Source organism: Bombina bombina, chromosome 11 (assembly GCF_027579735.1).
Source record: "Bombina bombina isolate aBomBom1 chromosome 11, aBomBom1.pri, whole genome shotgun sequence".
Classification (NCBI taxonomy): Eukaryota; Metazoa; Chordata; class Amphibia; order Anura; family Bombinatoridae; genus Bombina; species Bombina bombina.
In genome coordinates this window covers 54,102,767-54,122,200 of record NC_069509.1, presented here as the reverse complement: position 1 = coordinate 54,122,200, position 19,434 = coordinate 54,102,767, and the positions used below count along the sequence as shown (strand labels likewise).

General features: G+C 38.8%; 1 protein-coding gene across 2 annotated transcripts in view; it reads right to left on the bottom strand.

Moving 5' to 3' along the window:
- The window catches only part of CDIP1 (cell death inducing p53 target 1), a 41,624-nt gene extending 22,417 nt beyond the window's left edge, over positions 1 to 19,207 (bottom strand). Inside the window, exon 1 of one of the 2 annotated variants that reach the window (XM_053694730.1) lies at positions 19,081 to 19,207. The gene's annotated coding sequence lies outside the window, so the exon portion shown is untranslated. Of the gene's footprint in view, positions 1 to 18,910; positions 19,039 to 19,080 lie in introns of those variants that run through there. The other variant, XM_053694731.1, reaches the window with a different exon arrangement.
- Between the last annotated feature and the right edge of the window lie 227 nt (positions 19,208 to 19,434).

Here is a 19,434-nt window from a genome sequence, read left to right as displayed (position 1 = left end):
CTGCCTGAAGAACTTTTCTACCAAAAACTGCTTCAGAAGAAGAAAATACATCAAAATGGTAGAATTTAGTAAAAGTATGCAAAGAAGACCAAGTTGCTGCTTTGCAGATCTGGTCAACCGAAGCTTCATTCCTAAACGCCCAGGAAGTAGATACTGACCTAGTAGAATGGGCTGTAATTCTTTGAGGCGGAATTTTACCCGACTCAACATAGGCAAGATGAATTAAAGATTTCAACCAAGATGCCAAAGAAATGGCAGAAGCTTTCTGGCCTTTCCTAGAACCGGAAAAGATAACAAATAGACTAGAAGTCTTACGGAAAGATTTCGTAGCTTCAACATAATATTTCAAAGCTCTAACAACATCCAAAGAATGCAATGATTTCTCCGTAGAATTCTTAGGATTAGGACATAATGAAGGAACCACAATTTCTCTACTAATGTTGTTGGAATTCACAACTTTAGGTAAAAATTCAAAAGAAGTTCGCAACACCGCCTTATCCTGATGAAAAATCAGAAAAGGAGACTCACACGAAAGAGCAGATAATTCAGAAACTCTTCTAGCAGAAGAGATGGCCAAAAGGAACAAAACTTTCCAAGAAAGTAATTTAATGTCCAATGAATGCATAGGTTCAAACGGAGGAGCTTGAAGAGCTCCCAGAACCAAATTCAAACTCCAAGGAGGAGAAATTGACTTAATGACAGGTTTTATACGAACCAAAGCTTGTACAAAACAATGAATATCAGGAAGAATAGCAATCTTTCTGTGAAAAAGAACAGAAAGAGCAGAGATTTGTCCTTTCAAAGAACTTGCGGACAAACCCTTATCCAAACCATCCTGAAGAAATTGTAAAATTCTCGGTATTCTAAAAGAATGCCAAGAAAAATGATGAGAAAGACACCATGAAATATAAGTCTTCCAGACTCTATAATATATCTCTCGAGATACAGATTTACGAGCCTGTAACATAGTATTAATCACGGAGTCAGAGAAACCTCTATGACCAAGAATCAAGCGTTCAATCTCCATACCTTTAAATTTAAGGATTTCAGATCCGGATGGAAAAAAGGACCTTGTGACAGAAGGTCTGGTCTTAACGGAAGAGTCCATGGCTGGCAAGATGCCATCCGGACAAGATCCGCATACCAAAACCTGTGAGGCCATGCCGGAGCTATTAGCAGAACAAACGAGCATTCCCTCAGAATCTTGGAGATTACTCTTGGAAGAAGAACTAGAGGCGGAAAGATATAGGCAGGATGATACTTCCAAGGAAGTGATAATGCATCCACTGCCTCCGCCTGAGGATCCCGGGATCTGGACAGATACCTGGGAAGTTTCTTGTTTAGATGAGAGGCCATCAGATCTATCTCTGGGAGCCCCCACAATTGAACAATCTGAAGAAATACCTCTGGGTGAAGAGACCATTCGCCCGGATGCAACGTTTGGCGACTGAGATAATCCGCTTCCCAATTGTCTACACCTGGGATATGAACCGCAGAGATTAGACAGGAGCTGGATTCCGCCCAAACCAAAATTCGAGATACTTCTTTCATAGCCAGAGGACTGTGAGTCCCTCCTTGATGATTGATGTATGCCACAGTTGTGACATTGTCTGTCTGAAAACAAATGAACGATTCTCTCTTCAGAAGAGGCCAAAACTGAAGAGCTCTGAAAATTGCACGGAGTTCCAAAATATTGATCGGTAATCTCACCTCCTGAGATTCCCAAACTCCTTGTGCCGTCAGAGATCCCCACACAGCTCCCCAACCTGTGAGACTTGCATCTGTTGAAATTACAGTCCAGGTCGGAAGAACAAAAGAAGCCCCCTGAATTAAACGATGGTGATTTGTCCACCACGTTAGAGAGTGTCGAACAATCGGTTTTAAAGATATTAATTGAGATATCTTCGTGTAATCCCTGCACCATTGGTTCAGCATACAGAGCTGAAGAGGTCGCATGTGAAAACGAGCAAAGGGGATCGCGTCCGATGCAGCAGTCATAAGACCTAGAATTTCCATGCATAAGGCTACCGAAGGGAATGATTGTGACTGAAGGTTTCGACAAGCTGTAATCAATTTTAGACGTCTCTTGTCTGTTAAAGACAGAGTCATGGACACTGAATCTATCTGGAAACCCAGAAAGGTTACCCTTGTTTGAGGAATCAAAGAACTTTTTGGTAAATTGATCCTCCAACCATGATCTTGAAGAAACAACACAAGTCGATTCGTATGAGACTCTGCTAAATGTAAAGACGGAGCAAGTACCAAGATATCGTCCAAATAAGGAAATACCACAATACCCTGTTCTCTGATTACAGACAGAAGGGCACCGAGAATCTTTGTGAAAATTCTTGGAGCTGTAGCAAGGCCAAACGGTAGAGCCACAAATTGGTAATGCTTGTCTAGAAAAGAGAATCTCAGGAACTGATAATGATCTGGATGAATCGGAATATGCAGATATGCATCCTGTAAATCTATTGTGGACATATAATTCCCTTGCTGAACAAAAGGCAATATAGTCCTTACAGTTACCATCTTGAACGTTGGTATCCTTACATAACGATTCAATAATTTTAGATCCAGAACTGGTCTGAAGGAATTCTCCTTCTTTGGTACAATGAAGAGATTTGAATAAAACCCCATCCCCTGTTCCGGAACTGGAACTGACATAATTACTCCAGCCAACTCTAGATCTGAAACACAATTCAGAAATGCTTGAGCTTTCACTGGATTTACTGGGACATGGGAAAGAAAAAATCTCTTTGCAGGAGGTCTCATCTTGAAACCAATTCTGTACCCTTCTGAAACAATGTTCTGAATCCAAAGATTGTGAACAGATTTGATCCAAATTTCTTTGAAAAAACGTAACCTGCCCCCTACCAGCTGAACTGGAATGAGGGCCGTACCTTCATGTGAACTTAGAAGCAGGCTTTGCCTTTCTAGCAGGCTTGGATTTATTCCAGACTGGAGATGGTTTCCAAACTGAAACTGCTCCTGAGGACGAAGGATCAGGCTTTTGTTCTTTGTTGAAACGAAAGGAACGAAAACGATTGTTAGCCCTGTTTTTACCTTTAGACTTTTTATCCTGTGGTAAAAAAGTTCCTTTCCCACCAGTAACAGTTGAAATAATAGAATCCAACTGAGAACCAAATAATTTGTTTCCCTGGAAAGAAATGGAAAGTAGAGTTGATTTAGAAGCCATATCAGCATTCCAATTCTTAAGCCATAAAGCTCTTCTGGCTAAGATAGCCAGAGACATAAATCTAACATCAACTCTAATAATATCAAAAATGGCATCACAGATGAAATTATTAGCATGCTGGAGAAGAATAATAATATCATGAGAATCACGATTTGTTACTTGTTGCGCTAGAGTTTCCAACCAAAAAGTTGAAGCTGCAGCAACATCAGCCAATGATATAGCAGGTCTAAGAAGATTACCTGAACATAGATAAGCTTTTCTTAGAAAAGATTCAATTTTTCTATCTAAAGGATCCTTAAACGAGGTACCATCTGACGTAGGAATGGTAGTACGTTTAGCAAGGGTAGAAATAGCCCCATCAACTTTAGGGATTTTGTCCCAAAATTCTAACCTGTCAGGCGGAACAGGATATAATTGCTTAAAACGTTTAGAAGGAGTAAATGAATTACCCAATTTATCCCATTCCTTAGCAATTACTGCAGAAATAGCATTAGGAACAGGAAAGACTTCTGGAATAACCGCAGGAGCTTTAAAAACCTTATCCAAACGTATAGAATTAGTATCAAGAGGACTAGAATCCTCTATTTCTAAAGCAATTAGTACTTCTTTAAGTAAAGAGCGAATAAATTCCATCTTAAATAAATATGAAGATTTATCAGCATCAATCTCTGAGACAGAATCCTCTGAACTAGAAGAGTCCAAAGAATCAGAATGATGGTGTTCATTTAAAAATTCATCTGTAGAGAGAGAAGATTTAAAAGACTTTTTACGTTTACTAGAAGGAGAAATAACAGACAAAGCCTTCTTTATGGATTCAGAAACAAAATCTCTTATGTTATCAGGAACATTCTGCACCTTAGATGTTGAGGGAACTGCAACAGGCAATGGTACATCACTAAAGGAAATATTATCTGCTTTAACAAGTTTGTCATGACAATTATTACAAACAACAGCTGGAGAAATAGCTACCAAAAGTTTACAGCAGATACACTTAGCTTTGGTAGATCCAGCAGGCAGTGGTTTTCCTGTAGTATCTTCTGGCTCAGATGCAACGTGAGACATCTTGCAATATGTAAGAGAAAAAACAACATATAAAGCAAAATAAATCAAATTCCTTATAAGACAGTTTCAGGAATGGGAAAAAAATGCCAAACATCAAGCTTCTAGCAACCAGAAGCAAATGAAAATGAGACTGAAATAATGTGGAGACAAAAGCGACGCCCATATTTTTTGGCGCCAAATAAGACGCCCACATTATTTGGCGCCTAAATGCTTTTGGCGCCAAAAATGACGCCACATCCGGAACGCCGACATTTTTGGCGCAAAATAACGTCAAAAAATGACGCAACTTCCGGCGACACGTATGACGCCGGAAACGGAAATGAATTTTTGCGCCAAAAAAATCCGCGCCAAAAATGACGCAATAAAATGAAGCATTTTCAGCCCCCGCGAGCCTAACAGCCCACAGGGAAAAAAGTCAAATTTTTGAGGTAAGACAAAATATGATAATTTAAAGCATAATCCCAAATATGAAACTGACTGTCTGGAAATAAGGAAAGTTGAACATTCTGAGTCAAGGCAAATAAATGTTTGAATACATATATTTAGAACTTTATAAATAAAGTGCCCAACCATAGCTTAGAGTGTCACAGAAAATAAGACTTACTTACCCCAGGACACTCATCTACATGTTTGTAGAAAGCCAAACCAGTACTGAAACGAGAATCAGTAGAGGAAATGGTAAATATAAGAGTATATCGTCGATCTGAAAAGGGAGGTAAGAGATGAATCTCTACGACCGATAACAGAGAACCTTATGAAATAGACCCCGTAGAAGGAGATCACTGCATTCAATAGGCAATACTCTCCTCACATCCCTCTGACATTCACTGCACGCTGAGAGGAAAACCGGGCTCCAACTTGCTGCGGAGCGCATATCAACGTAGAATCTAGCACAAACTTACTTCACCACCTCCCTTGGAGGCAAAGTTTGTAAAACTGATTTGTGGGTGTGGTGAGGGGTGTATTTATAGGCATTTTAAGGTTTGGGAAACTTTGCCCCTCCTGGTAGGAATGTATATCCCATACGTCACTAGCTCATGGACTCTTGTTAATTACATGAAAGAAAGGGTTAATTAGGTAGTTTGTAGGGAGCTTGCAGGGTTAATTTTAGCTTTAGTGTAGAGATCAGCCTCCCACCTGACACATCAGACCCCCTGATCCCTCCCAAACAGCTCCCTTCCCTCCCCCACCCCACAATTGTCCCCGCCATCTTAAGTACTGGCAGAAAGTCTGCCAGTACTAAAATAAAAGTTTTTTTTTTTAAAAATATAAATAAAAATAATACATCTTTAGCATATTTACATATGCTACTTTGTAGGATCCCCCCTTAGCCCCCAACCTCCCTGATCCCCCCCAAAACAGCTCTCTAACCCCCCCTCTGCCTTATTGGGGGCCATCTTGGGTACTGGCAGCTGTCTGCCAGTACCCAGTTTGCAAGAGAAATGTTTTTTTTTAATTGTTATGTTCTTTTTCTGTAGTGTAGCTTCCCCCCCCCCCCACAGACCAATCCCTCACCCCCTGACTAATGTATTTTTATATAACTAAAACTATTTTTTAAAACTTTTCATACATAATTTTTCTGTAGTGTAGCGGTTCCCACCAGCTCCCTCCCCGTGAACGCGCCCGCCCGTGCGCGCCTCAGATCACCCCCGCTCCACGATCCCGCCCCCCTACACATCATCGGGGCCATCGATGGCCGCCACCCGCCTCCCGAACCGGCTCCTACCCACCAACGGATTTAGCCGGTGATGCCCGTGCAGAGAGGGCCACAGAGTGGCTCTCTCTGCACCGGATTGCTAAAAAAGGTTATTGCAGGATGCCTCAATATCGAGGCATCACTGCAATAACCGGAAAGCAACTGGAAGCGAGCAGGATCGCTTCCAGCTGCTTTCCAGACCAAGGACGTACGCCACATGTCCTCGGTCATTAACTGTATTTTTTTTTTGAGGACGTGTGGCGTACGTCCTTGGTCGTTCAGGGGTTAAAACTAGCAATAGCCTGTGAGTGATCGTGATCGCTCTTAGCCTTGAATAGTTGTTTCAGTGAGGAAAAATACTAAGTTCCTTATGTGGGATGTCAAATGTTATTCGGCTCCCCAAAGCAGTGTTAAATGACATTCATCTCCCCAGAGTATTGATAGATGATAATCAACTCCCCAGAGAAGTGTTTAAATGTTATTCAACTCCCTTAAAGAGTGTATAAAAGATCCCTGTATAGTCCTTCTGTAAAAGAAAGATACAATAGTGTAGATCGTTTTAGGTGAAAAATAATAAATGGAAATGTGCTTACCAGTGGACGACGCGTTTCGGCCTCTCAAACGGCCTTTATCAAAAAAAAAGTTTTTGTCACCTTTTCATTTGACTTAAAAAGGGACACTAAACCCAATGTTTTTCTTTAATGATTCAGATAGAGCGGCAATTTAAGCAGCTTTATAATTTACTCCTATCATCAATTTTTCTTTGTTCTCTTGCTATCTTTTTTAAATAGCAGGAATCTAAAGCTTAAGAGCCGGACCATTTTTGGTTAAGAACCTGGGTTATGCTTCCTTATTGGTTTGGTAAAGTGAAAGTAAATTTTTCGAGTGGACAATATTGCTATAGTATAATATAGTCACCAAGATTATAGTCGGTAACTTCATTTTTTTTAAAAAAGTTTTAGAAATGTTATATTTGATATATTTATGATCGTCGTTTTATTACCCTTCCTCCGCCCACTCGCTCTTTTCCGGGTTTCTGTATTCAACTGATTTCTGTTGTCCCACCCGCCGCATGCGTAAGTCAACGTGCGCGTTCTCGTGATTGCTAATCTATGCGCATGCGCTAACTAACTTTCTCCGCAAAGATACATACTAGCAATGAATCTTTTGATTCATTGTTGAGTCACTTAGTGGAGATCATCCTGTCAGCATATTGCCATTTGGAGAATCCCCATAGACTACAACGAGCATTATTATCGATTTATAATGAAAGTTGATATGTTAGAAATAAATTATTTAAATGTGATTAAAAACCATCTATTGTTTAAATAGATAACTATCGTTATTGTTGCAAAGGGTATATAATTAGTTAATAAATGATATCCGTAAATTTATATTCCAAATAAATAAAGATCACAAAAAATGGATCTAAAAATGATCGTTACAAATAAATGATAATACTGAAAGGTCTGCAAATTGAGCATTACAATAATTTTGATTACTATTCAATTGCGTTTTGAAATTGAAAATAAATTGCATTCTTTATGAAATAAATGTATAGTGATTTCGTTTGTTCAAATAACATTGCAATAGATTGATAATGATATATTTAGAATACATAACAATTTGCCTATTTTAATACTTATTTATAGCTACGATGATACACTAGAGCTATAGCGGTGTTCTATGTAAAGGTCTGTGTAACACCGGTGACGATCGATATGGGAATACCCTTTCACAATGCGCATGCGGCTTCCGTGAACGTGCTAGTGGTCTGCGATGCATTGAAAGGTTTCACACATGCGCATTAGAACAAGTGGGAGGTAATCATGTCGAGTTAGACGCCAATGGGGGAACCAATCCGTTAGATACGAATGAAAACGTCACGCTGTTATTAGAATTTTTTTTATGCAGGTGGAGGAACGGCGTCAATATTCGGCAAACGAAAAAACTAAATATAACGAGAGTTATAAAGCGATCTATACATAATCATGAATTAAAGTACATTTTATTTTGTAATTAAGTTACATTGCTAACGATCGATTAGTATAACTTTACTTTCACTTTAAATGTAGCCACCAACAAGCAAGTGCTATCCAGGGTGCTGAACGTAAAATGGGCTGGCTCCTAAGCTTTAAATACCTGCTTTTTAAATAAAGATAGCAAGAGAACGAAAAAAAATTAAAGGGACACTGAACCCAAATATTTTTCTTTCGTGATTCAAATAGAGCATGCAATTTTAAGCAACTTTCTAATTTACTTTTATTATTAAATTTTCTTCGTTCTCTTGCTATCTTTATTTGAAAAAGAAGGCATCTAAGCTAAGGAGCCAGACAATTTTTGGTTTAGCACTATGGACAGCACTTGTTTATTGGTGGGTGAATTTATCCACCAATCAGCAAGAACAACCCAGATTGTTCACCAAAAATGGTCCAGCTTCTAAACTTACATTCTTGCTTTTCAAATAAAGATACCAAGAGACTGAAGCAAATTTAGGAGTAAATTAGAAAGTTGCTTAAAAATGCTGCTCTATCTGAAGCATTAAATAAAAAAATTGGGTTTAGTTTAGTGTCCCTTTAAAGTGACATTAAAGTCATTTTTTTATTCATGCAACAGAGATGAATAATTGCATTGCAAAAGGTTTGTACATAAAAAATGATTTCATAACATTTAAAACTGTCATTTTGTTAGAAAAATATGCACTGCCAAGGAAACACCCCGAGAAAAAGTCTCCTGAATGTCTCTAGTCGTACTTCCTATGCTGTGGCCAATTACAGAAGCACTCATGCACATATCAACCAATCACTGTGCAGCATTAATGAATGTCAGTGTTCTGCATTATACGGAATGGACTCCAGCCTCTCTGGGAGGAGTGAAAAACACTTTTAGATTTAAAATACAAGAAAAGGAGGAATACAAATGAAAGTGCATTGCAAAGCTTTTTAAAGGGATACTAAACCCACATTTTTTTTCTTTCATGATTCAGAGCATGCAATTTTAAGCAACTTTCTATTCTACTCCTAGGGGTAGATTTACCAAGTAGCGGATGCTGCGATCTACCCCCCGTACTTTTCAGCTCGCCGCTGCTCCTTTACTTGTCCGCCACCTCTGAGGCGGCGGACAGCAATCTGCCCAATCAGATACGATTGGGTTGATTGACACCCCTGCTAGCGGCAGATTGGCTACAAATGTGCAAGGGGCGGAATTGCACAAGCATTTCATGAGAAATGCTTTTGCAATGACAAATGCCGACAGCATGTTATCAATGCTACAGCGGATCATGTCTGCTTCCACTATGATAAAATCGGCCCCCTATTATCAATTTTTCTATCTTCGTTTGGTATCTTTATTTGAAAAGCTTGAATATAAGCTTTGCAGCCGGCCCATTTGTGGTTCAGCACACTGGCTAGCCCTTGCCGATTGGTGACTACATTTAGCCACCAATCAGCAAGCGTTACCCAGTTGCTGAACCAACAATGGGCCGGCTGCTAAACTTATATTCCTGCTTTTCAAATAAAGATACCAAGAGAATGAAGAAAATGTGATAAAAGGAGTAAAATAGAAAGTTGGTTAAACGTTTATGCTCTATCTGAATCCTGAAAGAAAACATTTTTGGTTTAGTATCCATTAAAATGATTCATAATCAAATATTTTATGGGGAACAAACTTTGAGTTTAATGTCACAATGAAGACTTCACATTGAAGACTGCTATATATCTGTCCAAAACTGGCCTCAGCAGAGGTGATCAGATAAAGAACTGTTAAACCAAGCAAGATTTGCTTTAAAAAAAAAATTAAGTGTCTATCTTGTCTACCCCATAAAAAAGTCCGGCTAGGCTCCCTCGAATAAGACAAGGGGTGGAGACAGTATGGCCGCTGAAAACAAATGCAGCAAGCAAGGTGTTAATGTATGCTGACAGTTGTTACACTTGCCTGGCATGTTAGCTTACTAAAAGTCTTCAGAAAACCAAATCTGTTGAAAAAGTTGTTGTTTTTTACATCCCTTTAAAATACATTTGATCCAAACTAAAATCCATTTAGCAGCTCTTGCCCTTTCTGTGTCAGGAATTAATTAACTTTTTACCCCAGGACAAAATTGTATTCGATTCTGTTTTTTTTTATTTAATTATTCCTCAGTGTATTAATATGCAGGAGTTGCAGCATCATGTTTAGAGTTAAATTACAGGGATAGCAGGCAATATAAATAAAGTATATTTGAAAGTTGCTTTACTAAACATAAAAAACGCAGTGCCATGAACAGAGGACTTTTTAGGGCAATCAGTAGACAGAAAATTTTATTTTTACAAGGTGAGAGTCTCCATGTAATAATTAAAATGGGGGGGGATTAACGCTTACTGTACCTTTAAATATTATTTTTCATAATAATAATAATAATAATGTCTATGTTTTAAATATATTTATATGTAAATATAATTCTCAGTTAATTATTAAAGCACATTCCTTTACACAAAGGAATTAAACACATAGTCAAATTTGTCTGTCCTGCACCAATCATATAGATGGTGAGACAAGAAGGAGCAGGCATACATGAGTATGCTCTAATCACTGGCCATATCCACATCTGGAGCAGAATGGGGGTGTTCCAGGAGTGTGTCTAACCCTTTTGAAGGAATTAAAGGGACATACAACTGCAAAAAGAAAATGCTGTAATGTGTTAGATAATTTTACAATTACTTGCTAGGACCAGTCAACAGTAGATTTGCATAATCAACAAATGCAAGATAACAAGACATTGCAATAGCACTTAGTCTGAACTTCAAATGAGTAGTAGATTTTTTTTTCTGACAATTTTAAAAGTTATGTTTTTTTCCACTCCACCTGTACCATGTGACAGCCATCAGCCAATCACAAATGCATACACGTACCATGTGACAGCCATCAGCCATTCACAAATGCATACACTCTTATTCTTGCACATGCTCAGTAGGAGCTGGTGACTATAAGTTTAAATATACAAATACTGTGCACATTTTTTTAATGGAAGTAAATTGGAAAGATATTTAAAATGGCATGCTCTACCTGAATAATGAAAGTTTAATTTTGATTGAGTGTCCCTTTAACCCCTTAACGACCGAGGACGTGCAGGGTACGTCCTCAAAAAAAAAGGCAGTTAATGCCTGAGAACGTACCCTGCACGTCCTCGGTTTGGAAAGCAGCTGGAAGCGATCCTGCTCGCTTCCAGCTGCTTTCCGGTTATTGCAGTGATGCCTCGATATGGAGGCATCCTGCAATAACTTTTTTAAGCCATCCGGTGCAGAGAGAGCCACTCTGTGGCCCTCTTTGCACCGGAGATCGGTGGTTCCCTGCGTTGGTGGGTGGGAGCCGGACCGGGAGGCGGGTGGCGGCCATCGATGGCCCTGGTTATGTGCAGGGGGGGCGGGATCGTGGGCGGGGATGAGCGGGGGCGCGCACGGGCGCGCGCGCGTGCACGGGGGGGCGGGGGCGGGCGCGTGCACGGGGAGGGAGCGGGTGGGAACCGCTACACTACAGAAAATGTGTTAGCAAAAATGTTTAAATGCCCTAATATTTGTTAAAAAAAAAAAAGATCAGCAAGGTGGTGGGGGTTTGTCTGTGTGGGGGGGGGAAGCTACACTACAGAAAAAAGACAAATAAATATAAAAAAGCCCTTTTTTTTTGCAAACTGGGTACTGGCAGACAGCTGCCAGTACCCAAGATGGCCCCCAATGAGGCAGAGGGGATGGTCAGAGAGCGGTTTTGGGGGGGGATCAGGGAGGTTGGGGGCTAAGGGGGGGATCCTACACCCTAGCATATGTAAATATGCTAAAAAAAAATTATTTATTTTTTAAAAAACCCTTTTATTTTAGTACTGGCAGACTTTCTGCCAGTACTTAAGATGGCGGGGACAATTGTGGGGTGGGGGAGGGAAGGGAGCTGTTTGGGAGGGATCAGGGGGTGGGATGTGTCAGGTGGGAGGCTGATCTCTACACTAAAGCTAAAATTAATCCTGCAAGCTCCCTACAAACTCCCTAATTAACCCCTTCACTGCTAGCCAGAATACACGTGTGAGGCGCAGCAGGATTTAGCGGCCTTCTAATTACCAGAAAGCAACGCCAAAGTCATATATGTCTGCTATTTCTGAACAAAGGGGATCCCAGACAAGTATTTACAACCATTTGTGCCATAATTGCACAAGCTGTTTGTAAATTATTTCAGTGAGAAACCTAAAATTGTGAAAAATTTAACTTTTTTTTCAATTTGATCGCATTTGGCGGTGAAATGGTGGCATGAAATATACCAAAATGTGCCTAGATCAATACTTGGGGTTGTCTACTATACTACACTAAAGCTAAAATTAACCCTACAAGCTCCCTAATTATCCCCTTAACTGCTGGGCATAATACACTTGTGGTGCGCAGTGGCATTTAGCGGCCTTCTAATTACCAAAAAGCAACGCCAAAGCCATATATGTCTGCTATTTCTGAACAAAGGGGATCCCAGAGAAGAATTTACAACCATTTATGCCATAATTGCACAAGTTGTTTGTAAATAATTTCAGTGAGAAACCAAAAGTTTGTGAAAAAATTTGTGAAAAAGTGAACGATTTTTTGTATTTGATCGCATTTGGCGGTGAAATGGTGGTATGAAATATACCAAAATTGTCCTAGATCAATACTTTGGGATGTCTACTAAAAAAAAATATATACATGTCAAGGGATATTCAGGGATTCCTGAAAGATATTAGTGTTCTAATGTAACTAGCGCTAATTTTGGAAAAAAGTGGTTTGGAAATAGCAAAGTGCTACTTGTATTTATGGCCCTATAGTTTACAAAAAAAGCAAAGAACATGTAAACATTGGGTATTTCTAAACTCAGGACAAAATTTTGAAACTATTTAGCATGGGTGTTTTTTGGTGGTTGTAGATATGTAACAGATTTTGGGGGTCAAAGTTAGAAAAAGTGTGTTTTTTTCAATTTTTCCTCATATTTTATATTTTTTTTTATAGTAAATTATAAGATATGATGAAAATAATGGTATCTTTAGAAATTCCATTTAGTGGCGAGAAAAACGGTATATAATATGTGTGGGTACAGTAAATGAGTAAGAGGAAAATTACAGCTAAACACAAACACCGCAAAAATGTAAAAATAGCCTTGGTCCCAAACGGACAGAAAATGGAAAAGTGCTGTGGTCATTAAGGGGTTAACCTTTGCAAGGATTAAACACAGTCAGCTCCAGAGCAGCAATGCACTGCTGGGAGCTAGCTGAACCCATCTGGTGAGCCAATGACAAGAGGAATATGTCACCAATCACTGCTACTCCTGAGCCTACCTAGGTAAGCTTTTCAACAAATGATAGCAAAAGAACGAAATACATTTGAGAAGAGACGTAAAATGAAAAGTCTAGAAACATTGCATAATCTGTCTGAAACATGAAGGTTTAATTTGGACTTTTAAACACATATTACAGCATATTTGTTCTAACAAAACAAAGGATTGCATTTTTAGGCACAGACTTGCACACTTTGTTGTCCCTAAATAAGATAAACTGATACATTTGAAGTAATGGGTGAATTAATGTTTGTTTGTTTTGGGGGGGAGTTATGAGTTGCAAAACTAATAGAGTGAGCAAAAGTAGGATATAACCAGACAGAGTTCAGTTACAGACCTGAAATTACAAGCCCAACCCTGCAGCAGTTTACACAACACATAGGCCATTATATGATTGGAATGCAGAGATAGGTTTGTGACAGTTATAAAAGAACGTATTGTATAAATGAAACAAAGAAACATTGCCATTCATAGGGGCTGGGCTGTATCCTTTAAATCTACTTAGTTCAGATAGAAGAACGTCAGCAAATATGAATTATTCTGTGCCACTAATTGCAGCAAAATTCTGTGTGCACAACTAATATAGCACAGATTTTTAAACCTGCCCTCCGGCCTCCCTAACTACCTGATTTTGAGGATATTTTAACTAGACTACAGGTGAAATAATCATCTGCTTAGTAAACATGGTTATTTTATCTGCTCTCACCCAAGGTAATCCTGAAAATCTGGCCTGTTAGGGAAACCTAAGAATAGGTGTGAAAACCAGTGTAATATAGTGATGAAGTCAACATGTATAAAACTATAAAAAAAATAAAAACTAACAAACATTTCTGGGAGCTTAAACTCACAGGATTCTTAGCAGGAAAAGAAAAAAATGATCAGAGATTACGGTAACCAAAATTTTTCTCATTTGCATGAAATAAGACATTAGTGTGAATTTGTCAGTAATCCATATATTTATATATTTCCATTAGGCCTGGACAGGTAAAAGAGCGATTTAGACTATTGATAAGTTTTAGCAAGTTTATAGTCTACTATAACATCACACAAATAACTACACTGTACATAATGAATACAGTAAAATATTTGATTGTGAATCATTTTAATGGATACTAAACCAAAATGATTTATTTCTTTCTTTTTAATGTGAATGCATTTTGACAGTTTTTCACCACTAGAGGGTGTTAGTTCATGTGTATCCTATAGATAACACTGTGCTCAAGCACGTGAAGTTACCTATGAGTCAGCAATGATTGGCTAAAAATCAAGTCTGTCAAAAGACCTAAATAAGGGGGCAATTTGCAGAGGATTAGATACAAGGTAATTACAAAGGTAAATTAATTAAATTAATATAACAATGTTGGTTGTGCAAAACTGGGGAATGCGTAGTAAAGGCATTATCTATCTTCTTAAATAATGAAAATTCTGGTGTTGACTGTCCCTTTAACACAGTCAAAAAAAGGTGACAGGGTTTGCACAACACTTACTATCAATACTGTGTTCTCCCCAGGACCTATTTAATGGGCACACCACCTGGCTAATTTTTCTGACCACCCAGATAACATTTAAAGAACCATTAAATACAGTAAAATAGTGCATAATAAAAAATAAAAAAAATGTAATAACACTTGCTTTTTTTCTGTGACAGTTATCAGCCAATCACAGACTCATATGTGTATACACTTTGAACTCTTGTACATGCTCAGAAGGAACTGGTGCCTCATAAAGTGTGCATATAAAAAGACTGTGTGCAAATTGGCAATGGCAGTAGATTGGTCTCTAAAAACTGCATCCTCTATCTGAATCATGAAAGATTAATTTTGTCTTTAGTGTCCCTTTAAGGGAATATTAAAATTAGCTTCAATGTCTCTTACACAAATTATACTTACATCAATTTATGTTAAAGGGACATGAAACTCAAACATGTTCTTTTGTGATTCAGACAAAACAAACAATTTTTAAAATGTTCCAATGTAATTCTATTATCAAATTTGCATTGTTCCCATGGTATTCTTTGTTGAAGATATAGATAGGTAGGTGTCTGGAGCACTATATCGCAGGAAATAGTGCTGCTATCTAGTGCTCTAGACACATGTACTATTCTGAGCTTACATTCCTGCTTTTCGACAAAAGATACCAAGAGAATGCAGAACATTTGATAATAGGAGTAAATCAGAAAGTTGTTTGAAATTGCATGTTCTATCTAAATCATGGAAGAAAAATGTTGGGTTTCATGTCCCTTTAAATAATGCAATTCACATGTGCTGTGGATAGCTTAAGTGACATTTATAAATAACAGAAAATGTTATAATATTGCAAAGTATTTCACTACCCCTCACCAGGCTACTTCATAACCCCACCCCGTTCCCAAAATATGCTCTGTTTACTCTTGTGTGACCTATCAATTACCTTGAACAGAGGGCAGGGTTGCAAAAGACAAAATAAATCATTAAAATATATAGCAAAGTTGTTTCATTACAAATAACTAAACAGTTTATATAAAAAATTCTCTAGGTGTTTACTGTCCCTTTACGTAGCCTCCTTTGAATAGTTTTTTGTTTATTTATATCCATCTGCGGATAATCTACAGAACTGTACACAATATTCAATATGGTGCCAAATTAGGGATGTTATGCTACTTTTTTAGATCACTATTCAGGTTCCATCATGAATATTCTTGAGACTGTATCTTCAAAAGGATATAAACTGAAAATTGTTCAAAGAAGGCTACATCATTTTTCCCTCTAAAGACACCTGAGGAAGGGGCATCACTCCTTAATGGTTAATGATTGTCCATAGACAAAATCCCTTGTGTTTTTTGTAATGAAAGTATAACTTTTTATTATATTTAAATGTCAACTATTAATGTGCTGTATCTTTAAGGCATAAACATACAGAGATAAAGGCGGAGAGATTCTATCAGCATGCTGTCACTTCTCCTCTATTGATATAGGGAGAGAGGTGACAGCACACTGATAGCATCTGTAGATGTAGGGACAGGTGACAGCACACTGATAGAATCTATAGATGTAGGGACAGGTGACAGCACACTGATAGAATCTATAGATGTAGGGACAAGTGACAGCACACTGATATGAGAGAGAGAGAGAGAGAGAGAGAGAGAGAGAGATAACAGTACACTGATATAGACTATAGATTTAGAGAGAGGTGACAGTACACTGATATAGACTATAGATATAGGGAGAGATGACAACAGACTGATAGAGACTATATAAATAGGGAGATTTGACAGCAGACTGATAGAGACTATATATATAGGGAGAGGTGACAGCAGACTGATAGAGACTATAGATATAGTGAGAGGTGACAGCAGACTGATAGAGACTATAGATATAGGGAGAGGTGACAGCAGACTGATAGAGACTATATATATAGGGAGATTTGACAGCAGACTGATAGAAACTATATATATAGGGAGAGATGACAACAGACTGATAGAGACTATAGAAATAGGGAGAGGTGACAGCAGACTGATAGAGACTATAGATATAGGGAGAGGTGACAGCAGACTGATAGAGACTATAGATATAGGGAGAGGTGACAGCAGACTGATAGAGACTATAGATATAGGGAGAGGTGACAGCAGACTGATAGAGACTATAGATATAGGGAGAGGTGACAGCAGACTGATAGGGACTATAGAAATAGGGAGAGGTGACAGCAGACTGATAGAGACTATAGATATAGGGAGAGGTGACAGCAGACTAATAGAGACTATAGATATAGGGAGAGATGACAACAGACTGATAGAGAGTATGGCTATAGGGAGAGACGATAGTAGACTGATAGAGACTATATATCTATATAGGGAGAGGTGACAACAGACTGATAGAGAGTATGGCTATAGGGAGAGGTGATAGTAGACTGATAGAGACTATATATATCTATATAGGGAGAGGTGACAACAGACTGATAGAGAGTATGGCTATAGGGAGAGACGATAGTAGACTGATAGAGACTATATAGGGAGAGGTGACAACAGACTGATAGAGAGTATGGCTATAGGGAGAGACGATAGTAGACTGATAGAGACTATATATCTATATAGGGAGAGGTGACAACAGACTGATAGAGAGTATGGCTATAGGGAGAGGTGATAGTAGACTGATAGAGACTATATATCTATATAGGGAGAGGTGACAACAGACTGATAGAGAGTATGGCTATAGGGAGAGACGATAGTAGACTGATAGAGACTATATATCTATATAGGGAGAGGTGACAACAGACTGATTGAGAGTATGGCTATAGGGAGAGACGATAGTAGACTGATAGAGACTATATATCTATATAGGGAGAGGTGACAACAGACTGATAGAGAGTATGGCTATAGGGAGAGGTGATAGTAGACTGATAGAGACTATATATCTATATAGGGAGAGGTGACAACAGACTGATAGAGAGTATGGCTATAGGGAGAGACGATAGTAGACTGATAGAGACTATATATCTATATAGGGAGAGGTGACAACAGACTGATAGAGAGTATGGCTATAGGGAGAGACGATAGTAGACTGATAGAGACTATATATCTATATAGGGAGAGGTGACAACAGACTGATAGAGAGTATGCTATAGGGAGAGACGATAGTAGACTGATAGAGACTATATATCTATATAGGGAGAGGTGACAACAGACTGATAGAGAGTATGGCTATAGGGAGAGACGATAGTAGACTGATAGAGACTATATATCTATATAGGGAGAGGTGACAACAGACTGATAGAGAGTATGGCTATAGGGAGAGGTGATAGTAGACTGATAGAGACTATATATCTATATAGGGAGAGGTGACAACAGACTGATAGAGAGTATGGCTATAGGGAGAGATGATAGTAGACTGATAGAGACTATATATCTATATAGGGAGAGGTGACAACAGACTGATAGAGAGTATGGCTATAGGGAGAGACGATAGTAGACTGATAGAGACTATATATCTATATAGGGAGAGGTGACAACAGACTGATAGAGAGTATGGCTATAGGGAGAGACGATAGTAGACTGATAGAGACTATATATCTATATAGGGAGAGGTGACAACAGACTGATAGAGAGTATGGCTATAGGGAGAGACGATAGTAGACTGATAGAGACTATATATCTATATAGGGAGAGGTGACAACAGACTGATAGAGAGTATGGCTATAGGGAGAGACGATAGTAGACTGATAGAGACTATATATCTATATAGGGAGAGGTGACAACAGACTGATAGAGAGTATGGCTATAGGGAGAGACGATAGTAGACTGATAGAGACTATATATCTATATAGGGAGAGGTGACAACAGACTGATAGAGAGTATGGCTATAGGGAGAGATGACAGTAGACTGATAGAGACTATATATATAGGGAGAGGTGACAACAGACTGATAGAGAGTATGGCTATAGGGAGAGGTGATAGTAGACTGATAGAGACTATAAATGTATAGGGAGAGGTGACAACAGACTGATAGAGTATGGCTTCAGGGACAGGGGGAGGTGACAGTTGTAACTTGTAGTAAAGAAATAGACAAGAGAAACAGAATCACGTTTTAGGCCTCACGCTATACTGATTGTACGCAATAGGGGAACTGGATACCTTACCCCAAATCTTTTCACGTCTCTTAAACATTTACCTGGTGTAGTCTATACCCGGCTGCAGCCGTCGCCTGACTCCTTATAGTATAAAAACATTTCTCAAGATCAGTATAGACACCTCCCCTCACCTACTCATGACATACATGTCCCCTTATAATAGAGAGAGCAGGTTTATCCGGCAACAGAGGGGTTAAATCTCTGCACTTACCTGCAGTCTGTACCTCTATGGCTTCTCCTGTTTACTTCTCGCACTGTACTATGGGAGCTGCAGTACCGCCCCTATCGTCTTGCACTACAACACCCATAGGGCACTGCGCGCACTTCCTAGTTTATAGTTACTGACTGTCTGTCCGCGGTGAGCTGCTTATATTTTATATAGAAACTTTATTGCAATATTAGCAGTAAATCCGATATATTAGTCACTTGATACACCAAACTGTCATTAACATTACGTATATGTGACACGACCTCAGAGTGCGTGATTTGCAGTGAGTGACATTAGCAGTAAAGCCAATAAATATGTTGAGTGTTTAATTCTCATTTCTTATGAATGGCACAACCA